Source organism: Pseudophryne corroboree, chromosome 11 (assembly GCF_028390025.1).
Source record: "Pseudophryne corroboree isolate aPseCor3 chromosome 11, aPseCor3.hap2, whole genome shotgun sequence".
Classification (NCBI taxonomy): domain Eukaryota; kingdom Metazoa; phylum Chordata; class Amphibia; order Anura; family Myobatrachidae; genus Pseudophryne; species Pseudophryne corroboree.
Genome location: NC_086454.1, coordinates 189,429,799 through 189,445,827, shown reverse-complemented (window position 1 = coordinate 189,445,827; position 16,029 = coordinate 189,429,799). Strand labels below are relative to the sequence as shown.

The 16,029-nt window shown below is 47.4% G+C and overlaps 1 protein-coding gene across 5 annotated transcripts in view; it reads right to left on the bottom strand.

Annotated features, from left to right (window-relative positions):
* PC (pyruvate carboxylase) overlaps positions 1–16,029 on the bottom strand; it is a 1,082,342-nt gene that overhangs the window by 724,993 nt on the left and 341,320 nt on the right. The gene's annotated exons all lie outside the window — the stretch shown is intronic.

Sequence of the window (16,029 nt, the reverse complement as noted above, 5' to 3'; positions counted from 1 at the left end):
TAGGCATATTTTCATTTCTTCACCATGCTTCAGTATTTTCATAAAAAAAAAAAAAAAAAAAAGTAGCGAAATACCAAAAACACCACAAATCCAGATACATTAGATGTTAAAACAAATCTGTTATCTACCTCTGGTGGAAGACCAACTTGCTCCAAATAACACCAAACATTACAAACACGTGTGCTTCCCACTTTTATTAAACACTGAAACCCTATACATTCCTATTTAACATACAGTAAATGACTCAAGTTTATGGTCAGAGAACTTTCCCAAATCTCTTATAACTACTAGATATACACTGCTCAAAAAAATAAAGGGAACACTTAAACAACACAATGTAACTCCAAGTCAATCACACTTCTGTGAAATCAAACTGTCCACTTAGGAAGCAACATGGAAGCAAATGGAATAGAGAACAGGTGGAAATTATAGGCAATTAGCAAGGAGCTGTTCTGCAGGTGGTTACCACAGACCACTTCTCAGCTCCTATGCTTTCTGGCTGATGTTTTTGTCACTTTTGAAAGCTGGCGGTGCTTTCACTCTAGTGGTAGCATGAGACGAAGTCTACAACCCACACAAGTGGCTCAGGTAGTGCAGCTCATCCAGGATGGCAGATCAATGCGAGCTGTGGCAAGGTTTGCTGTGTCTGTCAGCATAGTGTCCAGAGCATGGAGGCGCTACCAGGAGACTGGCCAGTACATCAGGAGACGTGGAGGAGGCCGTAGGAGGGCAACAACCCAGCAGCAGGACCGCTACCTCCGCCTTTGTGCAAGGAGGAACAGGAGGAGCACTGCCAGAGCCCTGCAAAATGACCTCCAGCAAGCCACAAATGTGCATGTGTCTACTCAAACGATCAGAAACAGACTCCATGAGGGTGGTATGAGGGCCCGACGTCCACAGGTGAGGATTGTGCTTACAGCCCAACACCGTGCAGGACGTTTGGCATTTGCCAGAGAACACCAAGATTGGCAAATTCGCCACTGGCGCCCTGTGCTCTTCACAGATGAAAGCAGGTTCTCACTGAGCACATGTGACAGACGTGACAGAGTCTGGAGACGCCAAGGAGAACGTTCTGCTGCCTGCAACATCCTCCAGCATGACCGGTTTGGCAGTGGGTCAGTAATGGTGTGGGGTGGCATTTCTTTGGGGGGGCCGCACAGCCCTCCATGTGCTCACCAGAGGTAGCCTGACTGCCATTAGGTACCGAGATGAGATCCTCAGACTCCTTGTGAGACCATATGCTGGTGCGGTTGGCCCTGGGTTCCTCCTAATGCAAGACCATGCTAGACCTCATGTGGCTGGAGTGTGTCAGCAGTTCCTGCAAGACGAAGGCATTGATGCTATGGACTGGCCCGCCCGTTCCCCAGACCTGAATCCAATTGAGCACATCTGGGACATCATGTCTCGCTCCATCCACCAACGCCACGTTGCACCACAGACTGTCCAGGAGTTGGCGAATGCTTTAGTCCAGGTCTGGGAGGAGATCCCGCAGGAGACCATCCGCCACCTCATCAGGAGCATGCCCAGACGTTGTAGGGATGTCATACAGGCATGTGGAGGCCACACACACTACTGAGCCTCATTTTGACTTGTTTTAAGGACATTACATCAAAGTTGGATCAGCCTGTAGTGTGTTTTTCCACTTTCATTTTGTGTGACTCCAAATCCAGACCTCCATGGGTTAATAAATTTGATTTCCATTGATAATTTTTGTGTGATTTTGTTGTCAGCACATTCAACTATGTAAAGAACAAAGTATTTAATAAGAATATTTCATTCACTCAGATCTAGGATGTGTTGTTTAAGTGTTCCCTTTATTTTTTTGAGCAGTGTATTTAACAACAAGGTCTTCTTATGCTGGTTCCTAGCACTGAAAAAACAACCTTCCTCTGCCACCGTGCGCGTGGTGGAAGACCTCATCTTCAGGGCAGAATACCCTCTCTCCTCAGAAATGAGCCTATGTGATCAACACACTTTTTCCACTTGAATCATGACCCCCTGGATCTCAGCATTTGAAATAATTTATAAGCGCACTCCTAACAGTAGTCTATTGCTACTGAGGGAGAGCGCAGACAGGAAGTCACAGGACTGCACTGATTTTGCACTGGATTGACAGCATTGACAAAGTATACCTGGAACCAAATCAAATGGGTAGCTGCAAGCAGAGGCTGTCAGCAACAGCCTGGATCCAGCTGCAATTTGATAACACACAGTCATTTCATCTGGCCTTAAATCGAAGTTCTGTCAAGGCAAGGCAAAGCCTGACAAAGATAAATGGACAGCTGTCAGCAGGCAGTTAAATAGATCTTTGAACACACACCAAAAAACACACCATATTGTATAATTACTGTGTGGTACAGCTATTTCGTTTTATCTAAATTATACCTTTTACATGTATGCATTAAATCAGCAAACTGTCCGCTCCCAGATCATCTTCTACACCATTAGTAGCTATTTTATACACATTCCCTAATTCCTATAACTGTTGGGGTCCCTCTAGTGCAGGCACATCAAACTCATGGTCATCCGGCTGTTGTGAAACTACAAGTCCCAACATGCTTTACCAGCTGATCAGTGGAAGGTATGCTGGCAAAGCATGCTGGGACTTGTAGTTTCACAACAGCTGGAGGGCAACAAGTTTGACATGCCTGCTCTAGTGTCTTACCAACCCTCTGCTTTTCTCTCTTTATGCCTCACTCTCTGAACTTATATACTACTTCAGTCTCCATTACCACCTCTACGCAACCTCTACATCAGATGTGGTATATTTGTTTGACATTCATAATATCAACAGTGAACATGGCAATATGTTCATAATGTCAACTTGACTATACTTGACAAGAACAACACTCAGCATGCTGATACACTATTTCCTGTCAATCTCACCATAACAGATACTGTATGTTCACATTATGACAATGTTGAGGTTTGTGATATTGATATGCTGTCAATTTCAACATTTTGCGAATGTAGACAATGTCGGCAAACACTGAACATGAACATTTTGACTAGAGACCTTCTGACTGCTTACCCCCAAAGCAATCCCTTCTCACCCAACTCCTCTCGTTGAGGCAGATGTATTAAGCCTGGAGAAGTGATAAAGCAGTGATAAGTGCAAGGTAATAGGAGCTGATTGGCTGGTGCGTAATCACATTGCACTTATCACTGCTTTATCACTTCTCCAAGCTCGATACATCTGCCCATTATATTTTATCTTGTGTGTCCATTATTTATAACCTCACACTCCACAGTTATTCAAGCTTGCTGGCCTTGGTGCCATCCTTAACTCTACCCCCCAGCTTCAGTTACACATTCAAGTCCTTCCTCCTTCAAAACAGCTATATAATAACTGGCTTAGTTTGTCCTCAGTAGGTGTCGGAATTGTCACTGGTGGGAGGAAAAGGAAGGGGGAGGGGGGGTGTCAGTTCAGATCAACTGTCAATTACTGTAATGTGACTAACTTAGTAAAGGTATTTTTGGCTTAAGCCGGGTACACACTGCGGGTGCCTGCAGTCGCTAGCAACATTGCCTGGACAGACCAGCTGCAATATGTGGCTGCGTCCTTCATACAACATTCAGGTGTGTACCCAGGCTCCAATTTGTCAGCCCATCATATAGGCTGGAGACACATCACCCTACATGTACCCAGCTTCACCCCTTTCATTAGCGCCAATCTACAGAGATAGGAAACATTCTAGGAGGCGTTTTTACAAAAATGCTTTTGAAACAATATGGCTACAACAGTCTAAACAAAGACCGACACAAAAGTGATCGCGTCAATCACCCATTAAATCTCACACAAGGTATATGGATGTATTTAACTTCACCAATTATTTGATTGTAAATCTGGTCACTTTTTCCTCTGGCCAGTCAGGCATGCACCACATGAAAATAAATAATAAACATACATACGTCCAAAACTACTAGTTAAAAATAAGATTTTAAACCTACCGGTAAACCTATTTCTCCTAGTCCGTAGAGAATGCTGGGGACTCCGTAAGGACCATGGGGTATAGACGGGCTCCGCAGGAGATAGGGCACCTAAAAGAACTTTGACTATGGGTGTGCACTGGCTCCTCCCTCTATGCCCCTCCTCCAGACCTCAGTTAGAGAACTGTGCCCAGAGGAGATGGACAATACAAGGCAGGATTTAGCAATCCCAGGGCAAGATTTATACCAGCCCACACCAATCATACCATGTAACCTGGAACATATATAACCAGTTAACCGTATGAACAACAACAGTAACGGTCCAAGACCGATTTCAACTGTAACATAACCCTTATGTAAGCAACAACTATATACAAGTCTTGCAGAGTTTCCACACTGGGACGGGCGCCCAGCATCCTCTACGGACTAGGAGAAATAGATTTACCGGTAGGTTTAAAATCTTATTTTCTCTTACGTCCTAGAGGATGCTGGGGACTCTGTAAGGACCATGGGGTTTATACCAAAGCATCCAATCGGGCGGGAAAGTGCATATGACTCTGCAGCACCGACTGAGCAAACGCTAGGTCCTCATCAGCCAGGGTATCAAACTTGTAGAATTTAACAAAAGTGTTTGACCCCGATCAAGTCGCCGCTTGGCAAAGTTGTAATGCCGAGACGCCTCGGGCAGCCGCCCAAGAAGAGCCCACCTTCCTAGTGGAATGGGCCTTAACCGTATTTGGTACCGGCAATCCAGCCGTAGAGTGAGCCTGCTGAATCGTATTACAGATCCAGCGAGCAATAGTCTGCTTCGAAGCAGGTGCGCCAATCTTATTGGCCGCATACAGGACAAACAGAGCCTCTGTTTTCCTAAGTCTAGCCGTCCTGGCTACATAAATTTTTAAGGCCCTGACTACGTCCAGGGATCTGGAATCCTCCAGGTCACTTGTAGCCACAGGCACCACAATAGGTTGATTCATATGGAATGAAGAAACCCCCTTAGGTAAAAATTGCGGACGTGTCCTCAATTCAGCTCGATCCACATGAAAAATCAAGTAGGGGCTCTTGTGTGACAAAGCCGCCAATTCTGACACTCGCCTTGCTGATGCTAAGGCCAACAACATGACCACCTTCCAGGTAAGAAATTTCAACTCAACCTTGTTAAGCGGTTCAAACCAGTGTGATTTTAGGAACTGCAACACTACGTTCAGGTCCCATGGTGCCACTGGAGGCACAAAAGGGGGCTGGATGTGCAGCACTCCCTTTACAAACGTCTGGACTTCTGGAAGAGAAGCCAATTCCTTCTGAAAGAAAATCGAGAGGGCCGAAATCTGTACCTTAACAGAGCCTAATTTCAGGCCCATATCCACTCCTGTCTGTAGGAAGTGGAGAAAATGACCAAGATGAAAATCTTCCGTAGGTGCATTCTTGGTCTCACACCAAGACACATATTTTCGCCAGATACGGTGATAATGTTTTACCGTCACCTCCTTCCTAGCCTTTATTAAAGTAGGGATGACCTCTTCCGGAATCCCCTTTTTCGCTAGGATTCGGCGTTCAACCACCCTGCTGTCAAACGTAACTGCGGTAAGTCTTGAAATACACAGGGCCCCTGTTGCAACAGGTCTTCCCTCAGAGGAAGAGGCAAGGGGTCTCCTGTGAGCATCTCTTGTAGATCAGAGTACCAGGCACTTCGAGGCCAGTCTGGGACAACGAGTATCGTCTGTACTCTTCTTCGTCTTATGATCCTCAACACTTTTGTGATGAGAGGAAGAGGAGGAAACACGTAGACCGATTTCAACACCCACGATGTTACCAGAGCGTCTACTGCTACTGCCTGAGGGTCCCGAGACCTGGCACAATACCTCCGAAGCTTTTTGTTGAGGCGTGACGCCATCATGTCCCGGAATGAAGACAGCCGACAGAGCGCTTACATGATTTTCCGCCCAGCGAAGGATCCTTGTGGCTTCCGCCATCGCGACTCTGCTTCTTGTCCCGCCTTGGCGGTTCACATGAGCCACTGCTGTGACATTGTCTGATTGAATCAGAACAGATAGGTTTCGAAGAAGACTCTCCGCTTGTCGAAGGCAGTTGTAAATGGCCCCGAGTTCCAACACATTGATGTTGGAACAGGACTCCTGGTCTGACCAAAGACTCTGAAAATTCTCTCCCTGCGTGACCGCTCCCCATCCTCGGAGGCTCGCGTCCGTGGTAACCAGGATTCAATCCTGAATTCCGAACCTGCGACCCTCCAGGAGGTGAGCACTTTGCAACCACCACAGGAGGGACACTCTGGCCCCTGGGGACAGAGTTATTTTCCGATGTAAGTGCAGATGGGACCCGGACCACTTGTCCAGAAGATCCCATTGAAAAGTCCTTGCATGGAACCTTCCGAAGGGAATGGCTTCGTAGGCCGCCACCATTTTCCCCAGAACTCGAGTGCATTGGTGAACTGACACCCTTTTCGGTTTTAGCAGGTCTCTGACCATGTCCTGGATGTGCTGGGCTTTCTCTATTGGGAGGAAGCCCTTCATTTGTTCCGTATCCAGTATCATACCTAGGAACAGTAGTCGAGTTGTCAGAATCAACTGTGACTTCGGTAGATTTAGAATCCAACCGTGTTGCTGGAGCACTCTCAGAGAGAGCGCCACACTGCTCAGCAATTTCTCCCTTGATCTCGCTTTTATCAGGAGAGCGTCCAAGTATGGGATAATTGTGACTCCATGCTTGCGCAGGACCACCATCATTTCCGCCATTATCTTGGTGAAAATCCTCGGGGCTGTGGAGAGTCCAAACGGCAACGTCTGAAATTGGTAATGACAATCCTGTACAGCGAATCTCAGGTATTCCTGATGGGGGGCATATATGGGGACATGAAGGTACGCATCCTTTATGTCCAGAGACACCATTAACTCCCCCTCCTCCATGTTGGCTATTATTGCTCTGAGAAATTCCATTTTGAATTTGAATCTTTTTATGTACAGGTTTAGGGATTTCAGATTCAAAATAAGTCTGACCGAACCGTCCGGTTTCGGGACCACAAATAGGGTTGAGTAGTAACCTCTTCCCTGCTGGTGCAGGGGAACCTTGATTATCACTTGCTGTATACACAGTGTTTGAATTGCAGCTAACACTATATCCCTGTCCGATGTGGAAGCTGGTAGGGCCGATTTGAAAAATCGGCGCGGGGGCACCTCCTCGAATTCCAATTTGTAACCCTGGGAAACTATTTCCAACACCCAGGGATTCAGGTCCGAACTGACCCAGGCCTGACTGAAAAGTCGAAGACGTGCCCCCACCGGTGCGGACTCCCTCAGGGGAGCCCCAGCGTCATGCTGTGGGTTTTGGAGCAGCCGGGGAGACTTTTGTTCCTGAGCACCTGCCGAAGCAGGTGCTCTTTTGCCTCTGCCCTTACCTCTGGCGAGGAAAGAGGATCCCCGCCCTCTTCTGGACTTGTGCGACCGAAAGGACTGCATCTGATAGGGTGTCACTTTCTTTTGCTGTTGGGGAATATATGGTAAAAAGTTTGATTTACCTGCTGTAGCTGTGGAAACCAGGTCCGTCAGCCCATCCCCAAACAATACATCACCCTTATAGGGTAGTACTTCCATGTTTTTTGGAATCCGCATCACCCGTCCATTGGCGAGTCCATAAGGATCTTCTCGCTGAGATAGACATGGCATTGGCCCTAGAAGCTAGCAATCCAATGTCCCTTTGAGCATCCCTCATAAATAAGACTGCGTCTTTTATATGGGCTAGAGTTAAGAATATTGTATCCTTATCCATATTATCAAATTGATCTGTCAGTTCATCTGTCCAAGCTGCAATTGCGTTACACACCCATGCCGACGCAATTGTCGGTCTTAGCACAGCCCCCGTATGAGAATAAATACACTTTAAGGTAGTTTCTTGCCTGCGATCTGCAGGGTCCTTAAGAGCCGCTGTGTCAGGAGACGGTAGCGCCACTTTCTTGGACAAGCGCGTCAGGGCCTTGTCCACAGTGGGGGGTGATTCCCAAATCTCCCTGTCCTGCTTAGGGAAGGGGTATGCCATATAAATTCTCTTGGGGATCTGCGGTCTCTTTTCCGGAGTCTCCCAAGCCTTTCCAGAGAAATCATTTAATTCATGAGATGTGGGAAAGTTAATAATATGTTTCTTTTCCTTAAACATGTGTACCCTTGTGTCGGGGACCGAGGGTTCATCCTCAATATGCAACACATCCCTTATTGCCACAATCATACACTGAATGGTTTTAGTCACCCTAGGGTGCAATTTTACTTTGTCGTAGTCGACACTGGAATCAGAATCCGTGTCGGTAGTAGTGTCTTGTGTTAAGGGACGCTTTTGAGACCCCGACGGGCCCTGTGAGTCGGTCCAATCCGAGGATTGACCCCCTGATGTCCCCCCTAATTCAGCCTTATCAAGCCTTTTATGTAAAGATGCCACACTTGCATTCAACATATGCCACATGTCCATCCAATCCGGAGTCGGCACAACCGACGGGGACACACCACTCATTTGCTCCGCCTCCTCCTTGGAGAAGCCTTCCGCCTCAGACATGTTGACACACACGTACCGACACCCCACACACACAGGGATTAACCTATAAGGGGACAAAACCCCAACCAGGCCCTAAGGAGGGACAGAGAGAGAGTATGCCAGCACACACCAGCACTTAAAACACTGGAAAAAATATGACCAGATAGCGCTTTTTTATATATATAAACCAATTCCCACTCACTGCGTCGCTAATGTGCCCCCCTCCTCTTTTTTCCAGCCTGTGAAGTTCAGCAGGGGAGAGACCAGGGAGCCAGCGTTTTCCTCATGCAGCTCTGTGGAGAAAATGGCGCCGGTTAGTGCTGAGGATCAAGCCCCGCCCACCCGACGGCGGGCTTCGGTCCCAGTGATTTTTCAATTAAAATGGCGGGGGATCATAGATTTACTGCCTCCGCAGCCTAATCAATCTGTATTTGCCCAAATGTGAGGTTTATTGCTGCCCAGGGCGCCCCCCCTGCGCCCTGCACCCTTCAGTGCTGCTCTGTGTGTGTGTGACTGGGAACAATGGAGCGCAGCTTACCGCTGCGCGCCTTACCTCATGAAGATCTGATGTCTTCTGCCTTCTCATCCGGCTTCTATCTTCGGCATCTGTGAGGAGGACGGCGGCGCGGCTCCGGGACGAACCCCAGGTGAGACCTGTGTTCCGACTCCCTCTGGAGCTAATGGTGTCCAGTAGCCTTAGAAGCAGTGCCCAACTTGACAAGCCAGCTCTGCTTCTCTCTCCTCGGTCCCACGAAGCAGGGAGCCTTTTGCCAAAAGGACTCCCTGAAAATAAAAAACCTAACAAAATTCTTCAACAGAAAACTCTGGAGAGCTCTCTGCAGTGCACCCATTCTCCTCTGGGCACAAGATCTAACGGAGGTCTGGAGGAGGGGCATAGAGGGAGGAGCCAGTGCACACCCATAGTCAAAGTTATTTTTAGGTGCCCTATCTCCTGCGGAGCCCGTCTATACCCCATGGTCCTTACGGAGTCCCCAGCATCCTCTAGGACGTAAGAGAAACAATATTGCCCTTAAACACTCAGTGTTGACAAAAACCTAATCTATTCTTTCATTATATCCCACCTTTACTACTACAACCTCCCAGTATTGGCCTTCACTTCTCCAATCTTTCCACTGTATAACAGTACTAATATTATTCCCAGGGCTAACCATAGTCCCCAGAAAGCATGCTACATCAACACTATTTCTAACTACAACTCATTTTCACTTGATAGAGCTACAGATACTAACTACACTTCTGAGTGTTTAACCAGCTACAGTCCCAACAGCACCTATTTTCTCAGCATTGAACTCCCTGCCATACTTTGAGAACTCCTGAGCAGGGGACCTCTAGCCTCTCTTATGTATACACCCTCTTGGTGTACCGGGTACAGAATGTGTCCACTTATTACATCTAGCCTCCCTGCACATTAAACAGTCTTTCTAGTCACACCATGCTGTGGCACGACTTGGTAGCGCAGATAGTCTTTTTGTGCAACTTTTTCTATTAAAATGTGTCTTATTTGCAAAACAGTGCGAACAGGGACACAGGCAGCTTTTGCTGATTATAATGCTATGCTGCTGTATCTGCATACGAAATGCTACGTTACATCTTTATCTGCATATGTAGCATTTTGTATGCAGATACAGCCGCAGATGCACACAGAATATAGGCATACCACTTATCAATTTAATCACCATAGCCTCTTGTGTGTTTTAGTTGCAAAGTGAAGCGAATAAGACATTTTCCAGCAAAGAAAGATGCACAACAACAACAACAACTGAGTTGCTCAGGACCTGTCAGCTGAATGGCATATTAAGGCAACATGTATAAGGACACCTCTGTGCATACTTGTCTTGATTCTACAGCGCTGTGGAATCTTGTAGTAATTTACAAATAAAACAATGATTGTCTGGATACAGTATGTTTCAGTTTTAGAAACAGCTTAAATTCTGTCCCCACAGTTTCACACTAGAGGGAAACCCTGCCCCCCTCAAAGATCAGAATAAGGAGATTTATGGTAAAACTTAGCTTTGTCAAATCTTTCTGTGAGGTACACTAGATTCCACAGGGAATAACATTGGGGTGTAGAGTTGGATCTTGATCCGAGGCACCAACAGGATAAAGCTTTGACTGTTCCCAGGATGCACTGCACCGCCTCCTCTATATCCCCGCCTCCAGGTACTGGAGCTCAGTTTTGTGAACCAGTCCAATGCAGTAGCAGGTAAGAGAGACAATAGTAGTTAGTAGCCACAGCGACACCACATTCTCACGACAGGAGAAGGTACCAGCGGCTAATGCCATACAAACCCAAAGAAGCTAAGTGTGTCAGGGTGGGCACCCTGTGGAATCCAGTGTACCTCACAGAAAGATTTAACAATGGTAAGTCTTACCATAAATCTCCTTTTCTGCAGCGGGGTACACTGGTATTCCACAGGGAATAACATCGGGGATGTCCTAAAGCAGTTCCTCATGGGAGGGGACACACTGTAGCGGGTACAAAAACCCGGCGTCCAAAGGAAGCATCCTGGGAGGCGGAAGTATCAAAGGTATAGAACCTAATGAACGTGTTCACTGAGGACCATGTAGCCGCCTTGCACAATTGTTCTAGGGACGCGCCACGGCAGGCCGCCCAAGAAGGTCCAACAGATAGAATAGAATGGGCCTTGATAGCATCAGAAGCTGGAAGTCCAGCCTGCGCATAAGCTTGTACAATCACCATTCTAATCCATCTGGCCAAAGTTTGCATATTCGCAGGCCAGCAGCGCTTGTGAAAACCAAAAAAGGACAAAGAGAATCAGATCTCCTAAGCGAGGCGGTTCTCTTCACATAGATACGGAGAGCTCGTACCACATCCAAAGACTGCTCTTTCGAGGACAAACCAGGAGAGCTAAAGGCCGGAACCACAATCTCTTGGTTAAGGTGGAAAGACGACACCACCTTAGGGAGATAACCAGGGCGAGTTCTAAGAACTGCACGGTCACTGAAAAAAAAAAAAAAATCAGAAAGGGTGACCGACAGGATAAGGCACCCAAATCTGAAACCCGTCAAGAAGAGGCAATAGCCAGCAAAAATAAGACCTTAAGCGTAAGCCATTTAAGGTCCACAGACTCAAGAGGTTCAAATGGAGACTCTTGTAGGGCATTCAGAACAACGGACAAATCCCAAGGAGCCACAGGAGGGACAAAAGGAGGCTGAATCCATAATACACCCTGAGTGAAAGTATGAAGTCAGGCAGAGATGCAATTTTTCTCTGAAACCACATCGACAAGGCTGAAAAATGAACCTTGAGGTAGGCCAGACGAAGGCCTAAGCCCATGCTCTGTTGCAGAAAAGCCAAAAGTTTAGCAGTACTGACCTTGTACGCATCATAATTCTTAGTCTCACACTAGGTGAAGTAAGAATTCAAGACCCTATAATAAATCCGAGCAGAAGCTGGTTTACGGCTTTCAACATAGTTTGAATGACCGCCTCAGAAAATCTTTTGGTCCTCAGGAGTATAGCTTCAAGAGCCACGGCGTCAAAGCCAGTCGGGCCAGATCCTGGTAAACACAAGGGCCCTGAACGAGGTGGTCTGGGTGTTGCGGAAGTAGAAGAGGACGCTCTATCGAGAGACCCTGCAGGTCTGAGAACCAATGCAGTCTGGGCTACGCTGGAGCGATTAGAAGTAGTATTCCTCCTTCTTGCTTGAACTTCCTTATTACCCTGGGCAGGAGTGACACCGGAGGGAACACGTACGGCAGCCAAAAGTTCCATGGATTTGCCAGTGCGTCCACGAACGCTGCTCGAGGATCCCTTGTCTTTGCTCCGAAGACCAGAACCTTGTGATTGTGTCAAGAGGCCATCCGGTCTACATCTGGTAGGCCCCACTTATCCACTAGGAGTTGAAAAACTTCTGGATGAAGTCTCCACTCTCCGGTGTGAACGTCCTGACGACTGAGGAAATCCGCTACCCAGTTGAGGACCCCCAAAATGAACACTGCCGATATGGCTGGCAGATGGTGTTCCGCGCATTGAAGAATCTTTGACGCTTCCAACATAGCCATGCGGCTTCGAGTGCCATCTTGATGATTTATGTACGCCACAGTGGTGGCATTGTCAGACTGTACTTGAACAGGCTTGTTCTGTACCAGAGGGAGGGCAAGCTTCAGAGCATTGAACACTGCCCGCAACTCCAGAATATTTATCGGGAGGAGAGATTCCTCCCTGGTCCACCGATCCTGAAGAGTGTGTTGCTCCAACACCGCGCCCCAACCCTGAAGACTGGCATCCGTCGTTAGGAGGACCCAGTTGGAGATCCAGAAGGGACGACCCCTGCTCAATTGTTGGTCCTGTATCCACCAGCTTAGTGACAGACGAACCTCCGGAGACAAGGAGATCATGTGAGATCTGATCCGGTGAGGCAGGCCGTTCCACTTGGAAAGGATTAACCGCTGCAGAGGGTGGGAATGAAATTGAGCGTACTCTACCATGTCGAATGCCGACACCATGAGGCCTAGTATTTGCATCGCCGAGTGTATTGACAATCTTGGGTGAGAAGGAAGCATCTTATCCTGTAATGGAGTTTCAGGACCTTCTCTGGAGACCAGAACAAACGTTTGTTGTGTGTGTCCAGGAATGCCCCCTGGTGCACCATGTTCTGAGCAGGGACCAGCAAGGATTTCTTCCAATTGATGAGCCATCTGTGGGCTTGTAGGAATTGGACCGTCCATTCTAGATAACGGATGAGAACCTCTGGTGAGTTCGCCAGGATCACCAAGTTGTCCAGATACGGCAGGATCCTGATGCCTCGACGATGGAGAACGGCCGTCATGACTGCCATGACCTTGAGCTGTGGTCAGTCCAAAGGCAAGGCCTGGAATTGATAATGTAGGTTGCCAATAGCAAACCGCAGATACCACTGATGTGACTTGGAAATAGGTACGTATAGGTAATCATCCTGTATGTCCAGGGATACCATATAGTCCCTGGGCTCCAAAGCCAGAACAATAGAGCGAAGAGTTTCCATACGGAAATTGGATACCTTCACAAATTTATTCAAATACTTGAGGTTGAGAATGGGCCGGGAGAATCCATTTGGCTTCGGAACTAGGAACAGCGTTGAATAGTACCCCCTGCACCTCTGAGACAGAGGCATCGGCACTACCACTCCTGTGTCCAGGAGCGATGGTACCACCAAATGTAGAGTTTTTGCTTTAAACAGATCCGAAGGGATAATTGTCGAGCAAAATTGGTGAGGACGTGTCTTGAAAGAGATGGCGTATCCGTGAGTGACTACTTCCCTCACCCAGGCGTCTGAAGTGGTCTGTAACCATAACTGGGCAAACCGCAGAAGTTAAGCTCCCACCCTGGAGTCCCCCAGGGGGAGGCCCACCCCGTCATGCAGCAGGCTTGTCTGGTTTGGAAGCAGGCTGACGGGCAGCCCAAGAACGTTTAGGCTTGGGCTTAGAGGTTTTGGAAGTGCGAGTCTGTTTTAGATAAGCCTTTGCTATACTTGGAGGTCGAAAGGAACGAAAGGAGGTACTTTTAACCTTTCGGAGCCGAAGGATTTGTACTTGGCAGACATGCAGTCTTAGCAGACACTAAGTCAGCAACAATCTTGTTCAAATCTTCCCCAAACAGTATGTCTCCCTTATAAGGGATCACCTCCAAGGTCTTTTTAGAGTCCAGGTCCACCGACCAGGACTGCAACCACAGAATCCGGGGAGCCAGAATGGACGTAGTAAACGCTTTGGCCGCCAGAACACCGGCATCAGAGGCCGCCTCCTGAATATAATGAGAGGCTGTGGTAACATATGAAAGACACTGTCTGGCATTATCAGAAAAATTCAGAGGTAGCTCTGCCTCAACAGCTTGAACCCAGGCTTTAATACCTTTTGCAGCCCAAGAAGCTGCAATAGTGGGTCTATGCACGGCACCTGCAAGAGTGTAAATAGACTTCAAGCAACCCTCCACACACTTATCAGTCGGTTCCTTCAGAGAGGTGACAGGCAGAGCAGAAGACCCCACAAGACTAGCTACATGCGAGTCCACAGGTGGTGGCGTTTCCAAATTCTTACTTAACTCTGCAGAGAGGGTATAACGAGCTAGCATCTTTTTAGACAGGGAATATTTCTTTCCTGGAGATGCCCAGGATTCCGGACGTATGTCAACTAAATGGTCAGAATGTGGCAAAACAAATAAAGTAACCTTCTGACGTTTGAACTTATCAGGTTTTTTAGACTTATCTGGAGTGTCAGTTTCGTCATCAATCTGAAGAATCAGTTTGATAGCCTCCAATAGGTCTGGAACATCAACCTGTGTTGTAGATTCCTCATCAGATTGTGATTGTAATGGCACAGGAGGGCCCACAGGGGGTGCAAGTCTCGTTACTAGCGTAGTCTGTAAATTTGAAAAAAAGCATCCCAAGGTGTGCCACCGGTGCTGCAGACTGACTGACTGAGACTGACTGAGGGGTACAGAACCCACGGTACCTGGACCCTCAGCTAGAATATTTTCCTCAGATAAATCTGCGGCATCAGCCACGGATCTCCCACCCTGTGTAGCAGACATTATTTGGAAACGTAGCCTTGGGGCGTAATAGGTACCGTGTCTGGCTATATTGTACTAACAAAAAAATACCTGTGGAGTGTGACTGCAAATGCAGAACACAAACAGAGGATTTAAGTGGTACATGGTGACTGAAATACATAGAGGAAAATACAAAATAGTATATCCTGTGGTGTATATCTCTATCTAATATATATATATATATATATATATATATCTAATATATATCTCTCTCTCTCTCTCTCATATATATATCTAATATCTCTCTCTCTCTCTCTCTCTCTCTAATATATATATATCCCTGATGCACTTAGCCCCCTTCAGGGTACAGAACACAGGGATAGCAATGTGTGCGAGATACACAGAATAGGAACCACACAGCAGCTATTGGCACACAGTCACATGTACAATGCAGAAACTGTTACACACAACAATAAAACTGCACTGGACTAGTAATACTACATAAAACTATGTAGTTATACAGATATAACAATGCACAGTAAACACTGGATGTATATCACAGAATATTTGTACTAAATATTCCTGTAGTTATGACCTTGTTCTTAACCAACACTGTCTAAACGACATGTAGAATACTTAAGTGTCTTGTAAATGCACAGCGCTGATGAGGCAGGCGGCTTTACAGAGGAGACAGGGCCCAGCAGTGCCAGAATCAGCGCAGCTCTGTGTAATGGCGCCCAAACGCTCACAGGGAGTGAGGGAGAGAGAGAGAGAGAGATGCAGCTCCAGGGCAGGAACATCTGCTGTAGATGGGGCCTGGGGCTGTGGGAGGGGCTACAGGTCAGCGCCCTTTCTCCTAGCTGGACTTCACCACCGGGTACTATGGAGCCTGTAATAAATGGATTTTAGTAAATCCAACCTGTGCTCCTTGCCCTGGTGGATATAGTGGGGTCCCTGCACAGCCACAGTGTCCACGCAAGCGGCGCAGTCCATCTCCGGAGACTTCGTCCCGGATCGCGATTTCAGTGGGTCCCACCTCGGGGGCCCACTTAA